Here is a 10191-nt window from a genome sequence, read left to right as displayed (position 1 = left end):
CATTGAGGGATTTAAGGGTTTGCCCGTACAACGTTATTATTTCACATGACTTATTTTCGCGCTTCGCCTTGAAGCTCATTATTCAGACTGTTTCAGACAAGATGATGAAAATAACATGCAAGGCACTTTCTTTTCGATCATCGTGAAGTGCACTCTCCCCCTCTTCAAGAATTGTATATTTATAAATCATCGTCCTTTTTAAAATTACCACACTCTTTGTGATTACCGTTATGCTATTATGCTAACAGTAATTAACCCGGGACTTGATTTACATGTAATATCAGGGGCGATTCTAGCCAGGATAAAGGGGGTCTTAATACATAGGCAGATCCAGGGGGGGGGGGGCCTGCCCCCCCCCCCTTGGGTGGGAAAAATTTGGTTGATTATATAGTGAATCACTGAAGCATGACTGGAGCGGGCCCCCCTTAGATCAGTCAGCGCCCCCCCCCCCCTTACAAAAAGTTCTGGGTCCGCCACTGAAATATATGTCTCCATTAAATCAGAGACATATATGTCTCTGATTAAATGCAATGATCGTTCACAAAAAGGGGAATCAAACCCCCGGATCCCATCCCCCTTCGATCCGCCACTGATTGTGAATATAAATATAATTGTTACTTAAAAGTCATAGACTAGTACTAGCTCCGAGCACCTGTTTTGGGATATATACAGCTAATTAACCGTAAATAACTGCGAGATAATGAATAACAAGTTGATAATTGTCTATTCTCTGCTAATTAATGTACCTGCAATTCACCCTGATTCATTTGTGAGACCACCGACACTAATAATATTACCTCAAAGTTAGAGGTTCTCCGTTACTGGGAACTTCATATCGGATCGGATCAATTTATTGGTTCCATTCCCCCTAGTAATAATGATCCATTTGCAGTGACGATGACAATCAAAGGTATACTCATTACTGTTGATTTTGCATGATAATATACATGTTATGTCAACTCACTTCTCCTTCCTACGGCGTCAGAGAGAGAAAAAAAAAGCCTTGCAATGCGTCATAATTATTTGAACTACTTCCATATGACTTTAAAAAAAAACAAACAATAGTTTATTTCACTGATTGAGATTGGACTGACGAGACATTGAACAGCATGTGAAATCTTAATTGTTAGTCCAAGTACACAGTTATCATCCGTTGATTTTCATTTTTTACAAAAAGATTTCCTAGTGTGGACCATATATTACTTTAAAATTTATTTATTTATATTTTTTATGCATAAAAAGTAAGTACAATGAAGTACATGAAGTAGGGGGATGAAATTATTTTATTTTAGTTTGAGAATCACTCATACTTCTTGTATGATGTCACCTTAGCCTACAAATTACCAAAAAGAAACACTTTTTTATTTCCTCTAGCTTATGTGTATGCCTTTTCATATAATGTAAAAATGTGTTACTGCCTATATATTGACCTTAAATGTTATTCAGTCTTCCATGGCCTAATGGATCCTTGTTCTACTCATGTGGTATGCTATAAGCAGATAAGTAACTTTCTTTCCTTTTGAAATACAAATAATTTTTTAAATATACATGAAGAATTTTTATATTTTAAAATTAGTATTTCTACTCTATTAGGTCTCTAGTGTGGATATAGTGTATAACTTGCAAATTATTTTCATACACCTTCCAAATTTATTGCGGATGAATGACATTTTTACCAGATATTCGGAATCCTCTGGTTTTATCCATGCAGTGCCATTAAAAAATTTTGCAAGCAAACCCCTACTTTTCTTTTCATATTTTTATTACATAGTTTAAAAAACCATATTTGAAAATCTTATAAAATCCTTGTTATTTTTCCATAGCTTTTGAAAGAAAAAGGTGCCAGTGTTAAGTGTATGAAAAATCTAGAGAGAATCACTTCCCGCCAAATTTTTAATGGCTGATATCTAAAAAACAAGCACACGGACCCTTCATTTTTTCTGTTTTTTTAGTTCCTTTATTCATATTCTTTTAAAAAGCTTGTTATTTTGAAACGGAGTAGCGAACATCCTTAAGGCCAAACAAAACTATATGTCTGTTTACGGTTACCCGACCGACAGTCCTTTTGAGCGCCGACCCTAAGTCATTTTATTTCCGTCGTAAAAGCAAAAATTAACTGAACTGGTGTCAAAAATGAAGTTTGTGTCGCCAATAATATAAATCAATTGCCTGATACATCCCAATGTTCACAATCCTGAATATGACAGCTGTTATAAGGAAATTCGTGACTCATGTGATGAAATAAACACTTTGCCGCCATTTTTTCCCCAACCAATAACCAAGGGAAATAATCCAATCATTAAAATAACGGGTAAAATTTGCCAAGGATCAACTCAGACCACGACAAGACGAAACGGCATGACTCAAAATCATGTCGCAAAAAATAAAATGAAAAAATAAAATAAAATGGAAATACCGACCTACCTAGCCTTTTTTTTAAAGTATGTAACCTTAAACAGACATATATTTTTTGGGGCCTAAGTAGTGATTTGGTATAGTTTGAAAAGGTCAAATATTAGTATGTCTGTGAAGTTGTCAAACTAAATTAAAGACCCTTTAAACATAAAATTGTCCATATTTTGAGTTATAGCTTATAGATTTTTCTATTATGTTAATATGTCCTGTCCCAAAAGTAGTACACTACACTGCTAAAATCTCTTTTGGATAGAGCCAGCGCAATTTTTTAAATTTGCCTTTTTGCTCATCGTTCAGAAGGAACAGTGCGATTTTGCCATCACTTGGCGTCCGTCGTTGTCTGTCGTTGTTTTTCGTCAACCATTGGCTTCCGTCGGGTTTTAACTATTTCATACATCTTCTCCTCTACTGAACCAATTCCTACCAAACTTAAGCTGAATGATCTTTAGGGTATTTACAATAAAGTTTGTGTTTTGTTACGTGGTTGTCATGGCTAAATATGAACCTAGGGGTAAATGCAGTTTTTGGCTTTTATCTCAAAACCCAAAGCATTTAGAGCAAATCTGACACAGAGTTAATTATGCATTAGGTATTCAAAGTTCTATCAGCCCTGAAATTTTATGATGAATGTAATAACCCATTGTCATGATTGTTGGGTTGCTGTCACTTAATTGGTAATTTCAAGAAATATTTGCAGTTTTTGGTTATTATCTTTAATATTATTAATGATAAAGATAAACTGTAAACAGCAAAAATGTTCAGCAAAGTAAGATCTACAGATAAGTTTCTATAACCAAAATTGTCAATGGACCTCTTAAGGAGTAATTGCACTTTAACGACAATTTTACACAATTTGTTTATCATGTTTTCTAACTTTAAAAAAATCTTCTCCTCTGAAACTACTGAACCAATTCCAACCAAACTGATGCTGAATGATCCTTAGGGTATTTTGAATAAAGCTTGTGTTTTATTTTCTGTTTCATCAATAAACATGGCTGCCATGTCTAAAAATAGAACATAGGGGTAAAATGCAGTTTTTGGATTATATCTCAAACACTAAAGCATTTAGAGCAAATCTTATGTGAGGTAAAATTGTTCATTATGTCAAGTTCTATCAGCCATTAAATTTTCAGATGAATCTAACAATCCATTGTTGGGTTGCTGCCACTAGATTGGTAATTTTAAGGAAACTGCAGTTTTTATTTTGTGGTCAAAATATTGGTATGACGCTGACGTTGGCGGCGTCATCGTCGTCCAAAGACACATTGGTTTTCACACTCAAACTTTAGTTGAAGTTAATGGATCTCGATGAAATTTTACCTTAAGGTTCAATACCACAAAAGGAAGGTTGGGATTGATTTTGGGGGTTATGGTACCAACAGTTAAGGAATAAGGGGCCAAAAATAAGCATTTTTGTAACTTCCGGACATAACTTGTGTGTTAGTGTATGGATCTCTCTGACATTGTACTACAAGATTCCATATCACAAAGGGAATGCTGGGATTGATTTTGGGGGTAATTGCCTCAAAATTTTAGGAATTAGGGGCCAAAAAAAAAGGGGTAAAAAACAAGCATTTTTCTAGTTTCATGACAATAACTTGTGTGTAAGTGTATGGATCTTTCTGAAATTGTACTACAAGGTTCCATATCACAAAGGGAAAGCTGGAATTGATTTGGGGGGTAATTGCCCAAAATGTTTAGGAATAAGGGGCCAAAAATAAGCATTTTTCTAGTTTCCAGACAATAACTTGTGTTCAAGTGTATGGATCTCTCTGAAATTGTACTGCAAGGTACGATACCACAAAGGGAAGGCTGGGATTGATTTTGGGGGTAATTGCCTCAAAATTTTAGGAATTAGGGGCAAAAAAGGGGCAAAAAACAAGCATTTTGCTAGTTTTAGGACAATAACTTGTGTGTAAGTGTATGGATCTTTATGAAATTGTACTACAAGCAGTGATCTGGAAGGATTTTTTCTCTATGGGCCCAGGGCCCCCCAAAAATAAATTCAATGGGCCATTTTTAGAATTAAGGGGCCATGTTGTCAAATGAGTGGGCCATTCGTTTACAATAAAAAAAAAAAAGTGTATATTTCACTGTACTTACAAGTATGATTCTAATTAATATCATGGATATTGTTCCTGTGGTTTTGTAATTTCAATTTCAATGAATATACAAAAACTTCTTCCAAACCAGGCAATATTTACGATAACCTTTATTTACAATGTTAAAACTGGTACTGTTCCTTTGTTCATGTTCATGGTTTTTTTACATTAAATTTGTGTCTTCGTCGATACCATACTTACTCCAAATGTTCCTTATTAGAGGACGTTTCTGGCATTTCCTCTGCACTTGTATTATTATTACTTCATCACGATAACAAGAATAACAGTAGAGAGCAACGTTAATTAATAAGACACAACAACAATTCGCTGAAGGCATGTTTACAAAATGTCAAAACGAGCCAAAGACCAAACAAATTGACAAGGACAGTTAAGCCCGTTTATTGAGACAAATACTATGGTATTCATAAAAGGCTTTTGGGTTTTTCAATCGAAATAATAGCAAGCTTACTTAAAAGATTATAATTAGAGAAGAATTCTCGCCTGTACTAGCCAATTTTCACAAATTTAAAGTTGTTTATAAAAAAATATATCATGAATGATGGTTAATTACGTTTTTTTGGTAATCAGTCATATCGCATGTTGCTATTATTACCATAGGAAAACACCCGAGACGTCCCAAAAATATATAGGTGCTCCTATAATTGGAGTAAACACTACACAGTTGTGTACTCACACATGGCGGCACGAAATACAATCGGAAATCCATTTGACGATATCTCAACGTTTCAAAACGAAGTGAAAAATATCATGCGCCACGCGGGCGCTTACATTTGTCACTCTATGCGCCATTTCTGGTCGATAAGCGCAATTGGCGCAAGGCGCACGTCCTTCCCGATCACTGTACAAGGTTCCATATCAAAGGGGGAAAGCTGGGATTGAGTTTGGGGGTAATTGCCCTAAACGTTTAGGAATTTTGGGCCAAAAAGGGGCCAAAAAACAAGCATTTTTCTTGTTTCCAGACAATAACTTTGTGTTCAAGTGTATGGATCTCTCTGAAATTGTACTGCAAGGTACCGTACCACATAGGGAAGGCTGGGATTGAGTTTGGGGATGATGAATCATAAGGGGTTCAAAAAATTTGGGGGGATTTTGTTTACTTTTTTTCCTTTTGTTTTCTTTAAAATTTTCCATTTTAAATTGGTTATTTCTGATTTATATATAAAAGCAAATAATAATGATACGGTTTGAATAGGTAAATTAGAAATTTTTAAGTTCTTAGACCACATTCATTTTGTGAGCCTCTTGTTTTAATTGCTTCTGTAAGTAATATATTAATTTGAAATTTTGACGACAGACACATACAGATTATACTGTTAACAATATTTCAGAGTTTAATGTTGTCAAGCACACAAATCATAGAAAAATAGTTAATCACGTCATTGTTGTCCATTGAAAAATTAGTATGAACACGATGAAAAAGTACGGGAATGTTTGTTTGTTAAACTATTGACCGTGGTTATGTCTTTGAAACTGTTGACTGGCAAATAGTCTGTGAAATGAAATAGCACAAATATTTCATTCTTTTTTATATCATGGTATATAGAAAAACACATACTGATGTATCATAATAGTTATAGTGACTGTCATTAAATTATAGTTTTTACCTTTTTTAAGTTTAGGGCAAGAAATATAGAAGATAAAGAAAAATATAAACAATTACAACTGTACAGTAAAATGATCGGCAAAACAAGATAAACAGAAAACAACAAGGCCTAAATGGTAAGACCACTTCTATATAATAAAAGTGATTGCCCTTGAATGATGACTATTATAAAAATAAGAAGATGTGGTATGGTAAATGAGTTATCTATCCACCAGAATTCAATGAAGTGGATGCAAGCAATTAAAGACCAATGACGGCCTTCGATAATGAGAAAACAATCATGTCTGTGAGCACTCCACCTAACCATAATCTAGGACAGTGGTTCAAATAGCACAACATATGAACAAACTGTAAAAACTGTTGAAAGTGGCTCAACTCATTATCACTGCAAGGCACTAAAACGACTGATATTAAGTCGTGGACACAAAGCACTGAAATAACAGAACTCATAATCATGATTAGTAGGAATATAAATTTAAGTTTCTCAAAATGTTCATATTAAACATGATAAAATAAGCTTATTTCATATTGCTGTTTTTTTCTCAATTTATATTTTGTGTATTTATAGGTGCAGAGACTTCTTGGTTTTCATGATCATCAACAGATCAATACAGAAGAGGAAACTTAAGGTTAATACTTTTCTACATTGTGTGCTAATTGGATTAATGTGAAATGAAATGTGTGCTTACCTGGAAAAAGAAAATAGGAAATTTCTACAAAATGGCTGTAAACAAAATGGAGTACAATCATAGATGCACAAGAACACAATTGTGTAATTGCAACAACCTACACTGAAGGATTAGGGAGAAATGTAGAAAAAAAAGTATTTTTTTGTCGAAATAAACACCTGCTTTATCCATTCATGTACATAGCTCTGTCATATCAACTATATAGAGGAAGATGTTTGAAGAACAAATTGCAAAAATGTATTCTCTACCAATTGAAGGAAGATGTCTGGAGGATGGAATTATTTATGCACTGAACTGTTTTGTAGGGGATTGAATAATTGTATGCAGCAGAAAAGTTAAATTAACATGAAAAGTGGTTATTTTATTTAATCCGCAAATATGAGCACAATATTAATAACATCACAAATAGTATGATATTCATAGCGTTTTGCTTATTATTGTATTGTCTCAAACAGCTAGCCTATTGTTTTTGTATGTCATGTTACTCATCAGTGAACATTTTATTAAAGTTTTAATTATCTTTTGTATCAATTATTCAGTCTCAGGAAAAATTATATTCATACTGTTTTTACTGTTATGAAATTTTCACAGAGGAAAATTGAATGAGAGAAATTTCCATAGAGGAAATTTGGAGAACAATGTTTTCCTTAGAGGAAATTTGTGGTCTTGAATTTTCCCTCAAGGAAAAGTGTTTGTCAAAAATTTCCTCACAGGAAAAAGTATTTCCTCAAAGGAAAATTTGAAGCTGCAAATTTCCTCACAGGAAAAAGTATTTCCTCAGAGGAAAATTTGAAGCCTCAAATTTCCTCAGAGGAAATAGAATTTCCTCAGAGGAAATAGAATTTCCTCAAAGGAAAATTTGAAGCCGCAAATTTCCTCACAGGAAATAGAATTTCCTCAAAGGAAATATTAATGCAGCAAATTCCCTAAGGGAAATCTTTTTCCCTTGAGGAAAATACAATTTCCCTTAAGGAAAAATCTTTTTCCTTCAGGGAAATTTGATTTCCCTTGAGGAAAACTACTTTTCCTCTGAGGAAATTGTTGAAAAAAGGGGCATAACTTTTTCAACAGTGGTGCTAGAGCCAAAATTTTTTAGGACAAATATCAGGGAACCAATACCAACAAAGTTATCAACTTCATTTTGACTTAACTCCAAAAATTAAGGTGACAACTTTTGCACTCAGCGGAAGTGCAAACTTGTCCCGGAGACTGTTAATAGCTTCATCATCAGACAAAAAGTCTGGTAGTTCAACATCATTCACGTCATTTGGCATACTGGAACAAGAAGCAGTTCATGATGTAGACGGCACTGGTTTTGGACCAATTACGGTATTTGTAGATTTCTTTGAGGAGATATATACTCCTTTCATTGCGGTGCTTAACACGTCAGACATTTGCCGTTTTTTCTTCTCACCGAGTATACGACTGTACGAAGCAAGAGGCTTCTCTGACTAATGCCCACTAAGGCCCATACTATGTCTACTGTTAATGCCCCCATCGTCAAGGGCTGTGATGCAGGTACTACGTACATGTATGCAGTGATTTGTACATCTTTAAGAAAGTTCGCAATCGGTACTTATATTGGACATCATGCTACCAAGTGAATTTTTTTCCACGGGAACATTATCATACCATAGATCACCGGTAGACGAAACTCTGGACGCAAGCTTCGGTCTCTACCAAAAAATATTATTTAGCGGGTTAAGTTTGCTCATGTACTTTGTAAATGTGATAACTGGACAATTTACGTCACCTGAAATTAGAAATAAAAAATATGCTTTTTAGGAAATTTTATGTATAATATAGTTCAAATAAACAATGTACATGCAGATGCGAAAACTGCGTACAAAATGTAGCTACATTTTTGTATTGCAGGTCCTTTCGATATATTTTGTTTTGTCCTTGTGGAGTCTAGAAGTCTATAGATACTAGTTTTCGTTTTAATTTGACCTGTTGATACAATTTGTAATGTATTTTTGTTATTTAATTTTACTTATTTAATGTTATATCTCGTCGCACTATTTTAATATATACCACCTTTGATAAGTGTTTAGTATGACGATAAATTTTCACTTTTGTTCTCGTACTAGGAACAAAAAATTATTTCCGTACTCCATGTATACCTTACAACAAAATTATTTTTATTTACCTGTGTACGTTATTTTATTTGGCGGCATTTTGTCCAATGTTATGGTTGTCTTTCTGATATTGTTTTACATCTAACCCCCTTGTTTTATTAATTTTGTATTTACATTGGGTCGTAGATCAAATTTATTCGTTCAGTGTATGTTCACCTGTTTTTGTTGATGTCTTTTGATTGAGTTAAGCCATTTCAATTGATATTTTAAAGTGTGTCTTTCTATGTTGTGATGTTACACTATTGTTTCAGGTAGGGTAAAGTTTGGCGTCTATTAAAACGTTTAACCCCGCCACATTCTATATGTGCCTGTCTCAAGTTAGGAGCCTGTAATTGAGTGGTTGTCTTTGTTGCTGTTTCTCATATTTGTTTTTCTTTTATTGTTTTGCATAGTTTGTTCTTATGTTTTACCGTTACATCACTGTCCCAGGTTAGGGGCAGGGTTTAGCGCCAAGAAACTAGTTCAAATCCGCTGCAGTTGTTTGCACCTGTCCTAAGTCAGGAACCTGATGTTCAGTGGTTGTCGTTTATTGATGTGGTTCATAAGTGTTTCTCGTTCCTCGTTTTATATGTAGATTAGACCGTTGGTTTTCCTGTTTAAATGGTTTTACACTAGTCATTTTGGGGGCCCTTTATAGCTTGCTGTTCGGTGTGAGCCAAGGCTCCGTGTTGAAAGCCGTACTTTGACCTATAATGGTTTACTTTTACAAATTGTGACTTAGATGGAGAGTTGTCTCATTGGCACTCATACCACATCTTCTTATATCTATAAGCTTTCTTCTGTAATTCTACATAAGTTAATGTACATGTACTGTGCATTCTCGACATTTCTACATGTGTATGAATCATTGTTATTTCATTTCTTTTAGTTTGTTTGTTTGGTTTGCCGTGTTTGTTACAATTACAAATAATGCGACAATAAAAGTTCAAACTTGATCAAGGTGCATGGACAGTCTGCAAAAATGAAAAAGACAAATGTATTGTACTGCTTTTAAATTAAGAAGATTTTACCTGGTAGTTCTTACATTTTGCCACCACTGTGGTCGAAGTTAGCCAAGTTTTCACCTCAGTAATTCTTCGTTTGACGTCTTATATATTTTCAGGACAACATACTTTCTATCCTGTTTGTCTCGTCCCAGTTCAAAGTCACCCTTCTGCACTTCTTTAAGATTCTCATCTCCGCCATTAAAGAAGTAAAATTAAATTGATATTAAAAAATGTTCG

General features: G+C 34.2%; 1 long non-coding RNA gene across 1 annotated transcript; it reads left to right on the top strand.

Moving 5' to 3' along the window:
• Positions 1-372: 372 nt before the first annotated feature.
• On the top strand, positions 373-7350 carry LOC127701417 (uncharacterized). Its single transcript, XR_007982025.1, has 3 exons — positions 373-910; positions 6153-6257; positions 6710-7350. It is a non-coding gene; the product is annotated as an uncharacterized LOC127701417 (long non-coding RNA).
• Positions 7351-10191: the final 2841 nt, after the last annotated feature.

Source organism: Mytilus californianus, unplaced genomic scaffold, assembly GCF_021869535.1.
Source record: "Mytilus californianus isolate M0D057914Y unplaced genomic scaffold, xbMytCali1.0.p SCAF_5, whole genome shotgun sequence".
Taxonomy (NCBI): Eukaryota; Metazoa; Mollusca; class Bivalvia; order Mytilida; family Mytilidae; genus Mytilus; species Mytilus californianus.
The sequence above is the reverse complement of the archived record's forward strand: the minus strand, read 5'-3'. Positions and strand labels throughout refer to the sequence as shown.